Raw genomic sequence first — 12,384 nt, 5'->3', positions numbered from 1 at the left:
TCGACTTTTTGGTCGGAAATGTTATTCCGGATTATGTTATTCCAAAAAATACTCGGAAAGTCGACTTAAATAAAAATGAGGTTAAAAGTCGAAAAATAGAAAAAGTTCAAAAGTCGATTATTTTAAAATTTTAAGTTCGAAAACTAAACTTTTAAAAATATGAAGAAATTCTTACTTTGTACCCCACGATTCATCATTGAACTATTGAAAGAACAAATTTTATTTATACCATTGTCAATATTTCATTTTAAAATTTAATCAAAATTAAAGTTGTAGTATTGCACTAGGCTGGGCCGATTTGTATCGATTTTTCGAAATTTCAGAAAAAGTAAATTAAAGTTAAATATAAATAAATTTTTTTACTTTTTCTGAAATTTGGGCGCCTCGAAAATGCTTTTTTTGATATGTCGTAGTGAAATTTTTTTTCTCATGCCAAAAGCCATCAAAAAATCAATACAAATTGGCCAACCCTAGCCTAGTGTACACATTTATACAATTTTCAAGTTTTTTTTTAATATTCCAAACGTCAGAAATCCAATAATTTGATAAACACTTTGAATATATAGTAGTGTGTGGGGACAATTTCATAGAAATCGAAAATGATAAATCCAAAAATATAAACTTCATGTCCGTTTGCGAAAGATTAGCTCATATATGACTTGGGTATGCTCAGTACTTCTCATAAATTTGTTGATTATCATTCCGAATTCAAAAGTTTTTTTTTAATTTTTAATAATTAAAAATTTTTAATTTTACACTTCATTATTAATTTTTTGTAATTTCCGTAATATATTATTTGTTTGTATAATTCATTTAAATTTTATAATTATGTTTCAGTTTAATATTTTTTTTTTTTTTTGTGATTTTTTAATAAAATTTGTTGCTTCACATAATAAATTTATTGTTTGTTTATTAAATTATATTTTTATTATAAACATTTTCATTGCACTCCTGCTGACAGCCGCACCAAATCAAATTTCTAACAAATTTCATTTAAACCGATTTTATTTTTTTTTTTTAAAAATTTTCGTTTTATTTAAAAGTAATAAAGGAAATTTTATCTTATGCGAGTAGATAGATAAAATAAATATTTATAAAATTGTGTGTAAGTTTTTATTGACGTCCAACTTGCGTTTAGAACATGAAACTAGTAAATCCGAGAGACAATAAGTGTTCCTTATTTATATGGCTAAAACCGAGGCTATCCACAATTCCACACAAACACACATTAGTACACACTCCCATACATCCAAACATACATACATATTTATAAATCCAAAAACAGTAAACATTGTTTTTGGGTGAATGTGTGTGAACGAACGAACGAATGAATGAATGGTGAGTAAGTGACTTGACAGCTAGTCAAAATGATTGTAGTACGAATAGTCTAGTAACTGATCTACAAGTGCTGCTGCCTGCCGTCTTGTTTCCTTCCCTGCTCTGCTCTACTCTACTCTCTAAATAACAACACCAGACACAACAACAATAACTTTACCAAACAAACATTAGTTGGCCCGAAAGTCGCTGAGACGGCCAAAAAGTTAGACAGACATTCAGTCGATCAGCCAGCTAACCCACCAACCAATGTTGCTTACAAGCCAGTTTGTTTACAGTCTTCCGCCTTAGGTTGGCTGGCTGGCTGGCTGCTGTCTGACAGATTGACTTGTTTGTCTGTCAATTGGTTGGTCGTTTAGTTCGTTATTCAATTTTATTTATTTAATTTGTTTGTTCAGTGACAAACAACAGCAAAAATAGTTAAATCTTTAGTTGTGATTTAATAATAACAAAAAACTACTGTTTTAGAATTTAACTTTTATTTACTAAATAAAATACTACTTTTCTTTCTATTCAATAATTTATTTATGTTTTTATTTTGTTTTCGTTTTATTATTTATTTATTTTAATGAGGTTTTTGTTATTAGACAAATCAAATTAAAGGTAATCAACAATAATATTTACTTTTTTGTTGAAAATATTTTAAAGAAAATAAAAATAAAACAGACGAGTTAAATATCTTTCAATTTCTATTAGTTCGAAAACCACGTTTGGTGACGACGTTGAAGTTTTTAATATAAGACATACAATTACTTAGTTATACAAGAGTTTTTTATGATCCAGGACTACATCTATTAAATTTGGAAAGAGAAAGTTTATGGTGATCAAAAATAGTAAATTTCAGCATTAATGTTACAAAAAAATGCATTAATACTTCTTAGCATTGAAAATATAATTTAATAGTGAGATAGTTTCCAAAACTACCCGAGAGGTTATCAACAATTTAAAATTGAAAATTTTAGATTATTGATTTTCCGCAGGGCAAATGAGGCTGGTTTTGGTTGCTATTGCTTCGTGAAGAACCTCTTATTTCTAAAAAAACCCTACTGATCGTATACAATTTGCCAAAGAACATTTTAATAGGTCGAGACAGAAATGGAATAATGTTTGTAAGAAGACTGAAGGGAAAGATAATGGACCCAAGGACACAAATAAGACAGTCAAGTTTGGTGGTGACAATATTATGATGTCATAAAATATACTATGACTGGAATTAGGTACCAATCATTTTTAAAAAATGTTATGTATCCATACGATGAAAAAATATACCCTTAGTTTGGAGATACCAGTACCACAATGGCCCCAAAACAAAAGCTTTAGCAGATGCGGTTATAAGGGAATGGCTGAATACTGCAAAGGAGACGAGTGAATCTTGAATTGGTAAAACGCAGCGTCGCTGTGTAACAGTTATAAAAAACAAGGGAAATCCAACAAAATACTGAGTCACTAAAAGGTCCAGGCAAGTTTTGTAAAAATGAAACCTAAGTTACCTAATTGATTCCATAATAATAAACACTTTTTAGTTTAGTTTCTATTTTCAGAATTTTATAAATTATGTTCTTATTTTTTTTTTTTTTGCAATAAAATTTTCAGCGAATTCTCAATAGATTTTTTACTGTCGGTCTTTATGACTATTTTGGTTATTGTGAAAAAAAAGGTTAAACTCTTTGCGCTTTAGTTGTCACTTTTCTAACCACCTTTTCTAAAGTATTTAAAACATTTTTATTTACATATATTGGCATTTTACTAAACAATTGGGTATTCAATTAATCGGGTTTCTGGATTAATCGGTTAATCGAGCAAATAATTAATCGGGGTTTAGATTTAATCGGTTAATAATCGGTTAATATTAAATTATTCGATTAACCGAATAATTTCTATTTTAATTTTAAATTGAAAAGAAAAACACGAATTTTGTATACTTATATAAGCATTTTGTTAATAAAAAGAACAAAAGCATTAAAAACAAACAAAACATAATAATTCTACAAAACAATAAATAAAACATGTGAGTTCTTTTTTTCGATTTTAGGGAGATCTTCTGAAATGATCTTTTAAAAAAAGAATGGAATTTAAATCCTTCAATTTTAAACGATTTTTTTTTTGTTTTAATTAAACTTGACTTGAAAAAACTATCTCACTGTCCAATTTCTCAGTTCTTTTTTAGTTTTTTCTAAGCATATTTTTTAGATTTCTAATACTTTAATAGTTTCCTTAAGTTCTGATTAAAGACTCGTTTCAGTAATATCTTTAGTTTCGTCTATTACCATATCGCCCTTCAACTCATTATCACAAAGTTCAATATAGAATATTCTAGAAAAAATGTCATTTCTAAATTCCTTAGTTTCAGTTTTCGTACTATACTTTATAAAACTATTGCTAGAAGGGAATGTTCACGAGTTAAAAAATTTAATTTTACAAAATAATTCTGCATAAAGTGCAAAAAAAATAGACATTTCGGTTAATCGGTTAATCGACACAAATTAATCGGTTTATTCGTTATTTGAAAATCGTCAATTTTAAATTATTCGAACAGTTAACCGGGAAAAATTAATCGGTTAACCGATTAACGGTTAATCGATTGAATACCCTACTAAACAATAACGTAAGTAAGTAATAGAGTGGTTAGATTGCACAGTACAACACGAAAAAAATAACCATATACGGACAACACTACGTGATAAAAGACCAATAAAAAGAACCGTGTCTCCCAGTTTTGCCCAAAGTCAAGAATTTTTTTATGGGCCCCCAAAGATTTGGGGCCTCGGTGTAATTTTTGCAAAAAAGTGATAATTTCCTCAGGCTCATATCTTGCAAACAGTTCGGAATTCGGACTGAAATGGGTTATATATGTATAATGTATTTCTCTGCATAATTTTATGTTATTTTGTAAGGATGCCGCGTGTAGTCAATGGAAGTGAATATAGAAGATATTTTGTTGGAAGGTATACCTTCGGATAGTCTTGAATCCGACAAAGAAGAGAATTATGAGGTGCAAACCGATCTCATGGTGCTCGTTGACATACCTTTGGAGCTCCTGTCAAAATTTTATGGTGATTTTGATTCGTATGATGACATACATACCTCTATGAAATTTTGTTAAAGTTAGTGACTTATCTACCCAAACTGTTGTGGTGGAACCAAAATGAGGAACAAACTTTAGATTGGAAGAGATGGATGATTACACAGGAGATATAACAAATGATATAATAAAATTGGAGAATGTCTGTCTCACCCACACAGCTATTTCGTTTTGGTCAATAAATTTATTCAAAACTAGCTGACCGTCACGGCTTCGCTCGGTTTCTATTTACTAATGTTAGTTCTTCAAGTTTCTCCCAAAACTGTCTCTTAAAAGAAAACTGAGAAGTGAAAATTTACGAATTTTTATTTTTTTCTTTACCAACCATCATCAGCCAAATCGCTCAAGCCGTTCTCACGTGATGCCATTACATACATGGATCATTTCATGTACATATGTATATATACATTAGGGTGGCCCTTAATAAACGAAAGTTGGATTTTGGCCATTCTCACCCTCTTGCGGCACGTCTTAACCCCAACCGATTTACCTAAAACTTTTTCAGGATGATTTTTTTACTAATGTTCACCAAATTGGAGGGTGAGAATGGCCAAAATCCAACTTTCGTTTATTAAGGGCCACCCTAATATACATATATAGATTATTAGCCTTCAAAAAAATTTATACACTAAACACTATGAAAATGGATATCATAATTACTTTTAATGCCAACCGCCATGGTGGTTAATAAACTAACCACCCCATTCTATAAAAACCTTTAGCTGTATTAATGTGGACTTATCTCATTTTCATATAACGATTTTTCTTTTAATTCTGATATATGATTTAAAGTCTCTATTGTCACTAAAGTTACTCTCAATACACAATGCAGCAATGTTTTTGATATCAGTAGTCGAGATATTAATAAATGTCAAAATGATACAAATTTCCTTAAAAAATAAGCAAATAATTAAAACAAGCTTAATGCTAATATAAATTATTTGCTAATAGTTTTATCTATAATATTTTATTTAAAATCATTTAAACTACATTAAACAATAGAAATTTGAGCAAAGCTTTATCTACATACTTGTAGATAAAATTTTATTAAAATAAACTTTCCTAAAATAAATCAATTTTTGTTGAAGTAGGCAATTTTGAAATTTCTATTTTTAATAAATATGGTTTTAAATGAACTTGAAGTATTATTTTTTGTTTTGTTTAATTTTATGTAGCACAATGTGTAAATTGGTAATAAAATTAACACTTTATATACACATGTTTTCTCTATGCCAAATAAGGAATAAATTTAAAAATACATATTATTAAGTTGATTACGTCTTACTTATTAATCATATAAGCAGGGCAACCCACGTTTTTCCTGTAAATAGAGCATAAAAGTGCTCCAAACAATAGAGTACAACTGTACTCGTACTTCTTCATAAAAAATCATACTAAATTTTTTTATATTTTACTGGAAAGTGTAACTCTTAAACAATTGAGCGGTATTAAATACCGGAAAATAAACTGAATACTAAAATCATAGAGAAATACACATAAAGACGAGACAGTCCGTTTTTTCAAACAAAAATACAACAAATTATATGTCTGATACCATAGCTGTAACTTGTGAATAAAATACAAAATATAAATATTTTTTATATTATTTTAGTTTTTGTTTACAATTATAAATATTTATTTTCCAAATTATTTATTAGTTAAATAAAGTATTTGTCTAATTTATTAATAATATTTACAGTTAAATTTATGCATATTTATATCTTTTAAAACCGAATAAATTATAAATAAAATCATTTTATATTAGTTTAATTAAATTATATTGATATTTTTTTTAGAAAATAGTAAAATTTTATATATTCAAATAAAACAAAGTTGAATAAAATTTAAATTTATTTCATTTAGATACAAATAAAATCAACTAATTTCTTTGGAATATTTATTCAAACAAAACACAAAAAACTAAAATTATTCAAACAAAAAATGATTGAATAGAAATAATTCTAATAAAACTTTAGAAATATTTTTATTTTTCACAAATTTGAAACAAATAAATTTATTTTTCCAAAAATTACTGAATAGAAATAATTCTAATAAATGTTAAAGAATATATTTATTTCACAATAATACTGCTGTAAAATATCTTCTGATTGCATTCTGAGTTGAAAAAGTTATTTTCGAAACGAATTACAAATTTTTTTCAGATTTAACTTGTTTTTTCTTAGTTTAGGAATGGAAAAATTCCGGGTAATTGGAACCCTAGTTCTCTGATATCTAATATTTTATTTTTAAAAACTATTACTTAATCATTGATTATCACTAGAATATGGACACAGATTAATGGTTTCAATTGGAGGTTTATTATTAATTTAAATTGTGAAGAACAAAATTCATGAATTATTTTTAAAAACTGTTTTTAAAGTAACTAGTTGTTCAAAATGATCGTCTTACATGGCATTCCTCGTAGGACTATTTAATAACCCTGCAAGTGAAATTAGACGTTCAAAATATCGTTGAATTATTTTTGAGCATTGTTTTTGTTTATTTATAGCAAACGAAGGATCTTTTTCATAATCCTCGGAAGAAAAATCTTTATCGTCCGAGCTCATTTTCACAAACAAAAATATTTTTTTTATAAAATTGTTCAAAAATTTGTTGTTAAAATATTTGACTTTATTTTCACAAATAAAATTATTCAAAGAAAATTTCTATGAATAAAAAAGTATTCTAAAATTTTTTGTTGAATATTTAAATATTTTTCTTTTTTTTGGAGAAATAAAATTATTCAAAGAAAATTGCTTCGAATAAAATCTATCAACAAATTTTCGAATAAGTAAAATAATATTTTATTCATAACTAGTTGAATAAACTAAATTAATATTTCATTTTTACTATAAAAATATAATTTGAAAATAATTACATGTTTTCATATTGATTAGAATATTTTAAAATCTATTCATTATATAATAAATAAAATACAACTTATTGTTACTAAAATACAAATACTATTAGTATAATTTTATAAATGTTTATTAAAAACTTTTAAGTATAATTTATTTAATATCGTATTCTATTGAAATCAAATAATATTTAATGCTTTATATTCTAAATAGATATATACTAATTAGTATCCTATTTTGAATTATATAGAATGATTTCAATATAAATTTATTTTTTTAAATATAACTAAAATTCAAAAATAATTAAGTTTTTGGAAATATTTTGAATAAAAATATTCACAATTTACAGCTATGTCTGATACAACTACAAAATACATTGACTTACATGTATTTTGTTGTTGCAAGAGTTAGGTTTTTGACAACTACGTCTCGTCTCTATGTTAACCTATGACTAAAATCATAGAATAAATACATAGAAGGGAAGGAGAAAGAAGTTTCAATGAAAAAAATTAATCAAAATTACTCTCCTTTTACACATATGGGCAATTCCACGAGAATCGCAACCACGACTGAAGAAACAAAAACCCTTGAAACTTTTTTTCAAGATGATTTGAATAGAAGAAAATAAAAAAATGTTACTATGTGAAAGTATTTAGATCATATTAAAACATTTTAAAGACAAAAATAATAGTTTAAACTGATTATATTTAATTTTTTAATGGTTTAAGTATGTTTTAGGCTAAAATTGCGGCGAAAACTAGGCTCCCAATTAGCTTGTAGTATGAAATGTATTTGACTCTGATTGTTTTTTCGCTATTGTCAAATTGTTCATTGAAACCGAATGTATATTTTCTATTCACTTTTTTAGTTTCTGTATACATATATTTACAGAATATATATTGTTTTATTATAAGAGAAAAATCTGTCACGTACGGTATGTCACGTACGATATTAAATTTTATTTATTATAAAATCATCCAAAGATTTTTTTTATTTAAATATGACGGATTGTAAAGGAAAAATATTTCGTTTAGTGTAAGAATCTCACGATTCGAATATTTTCGCATATTTCTACATGTACCTCAAAATGAGTTCCGTTTTATGTCACGTACTCAACGTACTTATTTCGCTCAATATTTTGGACAACAATATTTCGAAAGAACTTTTTATTATTTTAAAATATAGTACCCTCTGAATGGAACATAAAGACCAAATTATTTTTCAGATACTCTTATTTTTGCAAAATCTATTCCACTCTATAGGCGTACAAATGTCACGTACGATGATATGGAATTGCCCATATACATATGTGATAGCATAACAAAATACATGGCAATACATTCTCATGGATTGGAATTTTCACAACATACTTAGGATTTTGCCTCTGAGTTACCAATCTAGTTGTCATTTATGACGAAAATTCTCAATATTTTGATAAACCTGCATACATATGTATATAGAAGATTAAACTGTTTAATAAATTTTATAAAACAAATTTCTTCTAATTTGCACTTCATATTATTTGTATCATATTTATTTATACATATGCTCGTATAAAAAATCAAGCCTTGACCGAAAGAAAGTTTCCTCATGTGCTGATAAGTTCATAATATATGTATGTAGGAACACTAGGGTGGCCCCTATTTAGCACTTTTTCGATTTTTGAATGCTCCAAGGGCTAAAATTGTATTCCGTCAAATAAAGACCAAATGCTGAAAATTTGAGCAAAATTAAATGTTGGAAAAACAGTTCAATTAAAAATACTTTTAGTTTTTGTAGTTCATTTACCTATACATGTTTAAATATAAGAAATTTCTGACATCGATAACTCATGATAACAAAAAAAATCATAGACATTTTTTGGTTTAATATGGATTAATAAAGTCTAAATACCAATTTATGCACAGTATTTTACCATACGAAAATAATCATAATGAAAGTTCTCACTTTCACCATTCACCGTATTTTTGGAAGCATAATTACAACAATACTATGTAATTTCCACAGCATTTCTAATTATAAATCTTTACACGTGATTTTTTTAACTTCAATTATATAATTTTAGAAATTTTATTTAATATAAATATTGTTGTAATTATGCTTCCAAAAATAAAGTGAATGGTGAAATTACGTTGATATTATATATCAACGTGTAGGAAATTATGTCCTCTTTTCAAAAATGTACAGAATTTTTAAGAATTCAAAAAAATATAGAAGACTTTTTTTCAAAAATATGGGTATAAAATATTGTAGCTGACTTTTTTTGAAAATTTTAATTTATAAAATGTATTAAAAGTTTTGTTTGTGAATAGTTTTTAATGAAATTTTATACTTATAGAAAAACTTTTGATCCAAATCCAGAAATGAAAAACATATTTGTGAATTGTTAATGACAATCCCACAATTCTCAAAAATCCCAAATTGGGATTTTTTTGATTTTTGGATCTATTGAAGGCACCAAATTCGGGGCTATGAAATCCCTTTGCGCAATATTGAAGAACATATTGGAACATACAAAACTGGTCTTAATTTTTTGAAGGCAGCTATACGTTTAGAGAACATGTTGTCTAAAGTTGAAATTTACATAAAAAATAGGTCTACTTTGGAAGGCTCTGGACCGACCACGCACTAATACGAATTTTGATATTATTTTGCTTTTATAAAATTTCCCGAAATGTTATCTTGCAGAAAAATATAAATACATTATTTATCTTCTTCTTATTTTCTGTATAATTTAAATTTATGTAAGTACTTTTTTGGAAAAAAAATGGCGAAAAAACTTTTTTACTATTTTTAAGTTTGAATACACATAACTTTTGACTCAGTGACGGTTTTTAATTTATTAATTTCCTTACGGTTATTAATAAATTTGTTTTTAATTCAAAAAAAGATAATTCAAGAAAATCGGGAAAGAATTGGATCCGTTACTAGCAAAAAAAGCAGATCAAGGCAGGTAAAAACATAAAATAGTATTTTTGAAATGCGAATAACTCGTAAACTATAAGAGACTGGCTGTCGCGGCAAACATTGTTCTGCCATAGCTCTCACAAAGTTTGAAGACTCCCACTATAATAGTACCCCAGATATGCAATAATAAATTTTTACTTTGTATGGGAGGTGCCATGCCCATTGTTTCTATATAGGTCAATTGTGAAACCATCCAGTGATCCACTCAAACACACACAACAAATTTCATCGAAATCGGCCCAGCCGTTAAGGAGGAGTTCAGTTACTAACACACGTACAGAAGAATTATATATATAAAGATAATATATGGCTAAAGCAACGTTTTTTGCAGGTCTCGTCTAGTAGACTTCATATATATAAAAATCTTTTAAATCAGATCGCAAAAAAAATTGTAATCATTTTTAATTTTTTATATATACGAAGTGCCCTACTTTGGGGCATTGTGGCTCAGCGCCCCCATGGAAATTTTTGTTAAAATCGGTCTATTTGTTTAGAAGTTACAGATTTATTTCCACTTTTTTTCTCAGTTCCCCCACTGTGCAACGGTGGCCATTTAAATTCTATTTAAGTTTCAAAAACTACCATATGTTTTTGATAGCCGATTTTTGTTGTCTGTTTTTTACTCTATTGTAGCGTTGTATTTTTTTACAGCATTTAACAAAAACTACACTTCCGATGTGGGGATATTGGGGCCTCTTTTGTGCATTTTCCTACCAATAATTTTATTGTTTAATAACCTTTTTTCTTATTGGGCAAAATATATAAATTTTGCCCAATAATAAATTTAACAAGTAAGAAAGTATGGTCGGTCAAGCCCGACCATATAATACCCTGCACTAAGTAAAAGAGCAAAAATATTTTTCTGTTAAAATTTCTATTATTTATATTTTTGAGTGATTTTCGGAAATGGGCCTTATATGGGTGCTATGACCAATTATGGACCGATCAGCATGAAATTAGGTCGTGGGATTTGTGTCTATATGAAAGTTTACTAAGTTGAATTTTGTGAGTATACCAACATTTTTAAGCGATTTATGCACGTTAAAATGATTTTCGGAAGCGGGTCTATATGGGAGCTATGACTAATTATGGACCGATCATAACAAAATTTGGTGACATGAATTTTGTATATATAAAACTTATTTGGAGCGCAATTTGTGGAGATACATTTATAAATTAAACATTTATGACCGAAAAAGTCCAATTTCGAGAGGACATTTGTATGGGGGCTAGGTGAAATAATGGACCGATTTCAGCCAGTTTCAATAGGCTTGGTCCTTGGGCCGAAAAAAAAACATGTACCAAATTTTATCGAAATATCTTCAAAATTGCGACCTGTACTCTGCGCACAAGGTTTACATGGACAGCCAGCCAGCCGACCAGACGGACGGACGGACATCGTTTAATCGACTCAGAAAGTGATTCTAAGTCGATCGGTATACTTTAAGGTGGGTGTTAGACTAATATTTTTGGGTGTTACAAACATCTGCACAAACGCATAATACCCTCCCCACTATGCTGGTGTAGGGTATAAAAATGTAAAATTTGGGATGATGTCTGAAAATGTTTATATTTTATGTTTAAACATCTATTGGTAAATGAAGAATAAAAACAAATTTTTATTGAAATTTTTTAAAATAATTCTACTTTGACCCAAAACTCGAAAATTCAAATAAAGTTTACAACCTTTAAAGTTTTAGATGACGGAGAACAATTTTAGACATTACAAAATTGTGTAAAATAAGGTTCAGCCTAATAGAACATTAATAATTATAACCGGACAAAGCAAAATAGTATTTTTTAATCTAATTTCAAACAGACATTGATAAGAACTTTATAAGATTAGTAATACATATATAGGTACTTAAATATTATGATATTAAATGGCGATAATTCTAAATTTGAAGCACACGCTTTAATAAAATAGAATGGAAATAAAAATTATAGTGAAAACAAAAATGTTAGACTTTAACAGACGTATTCACAAATGTTTATACAAGTAAACAAAGGTTTGCTAAAAGGCAAATCAAAACATTTAGGTGTTTAATGACATACAAAATTTAAATCAAACATCTTATCCTAATTTATTTAAGGGCAAACAAGATTAACATTTCTAAAACGTAATAAATTAAAAATCAATTG

At 27.4% G+C, this 12,384-nt stretch overlaps 1 protein-coding gene across 3 annotated transcripts in view; it reads right to left on the bottom strand.

Annotated features, from left to right (window-relative positions):
- cu (curled) overlaps positions 1-12,384 on the bottom strand; it is a 62,831-nt gene that overhangs the window by 30,851 nt on the left and 19,596 nt on the right. The gene's annotated exons all lie outside the window — the stretch shown is intronic.

Source organism: Calliphora vicina, chromosome 3 (genome assembly GCF_958450345.1).
Source record: "Calliphora vicina chromosome 3, idCalVici1.1, whole genome shotgun sequence".
Taxonomy (NCBI): Eukaryota; Metazoa; Arthropoda; class Insecta; order Diptera; family Calliphoridae; genus Calliphora; species Calliphora vicina.
This window is presented reverse-complemented; position numbering and strand designations above follow the sequence as displayed.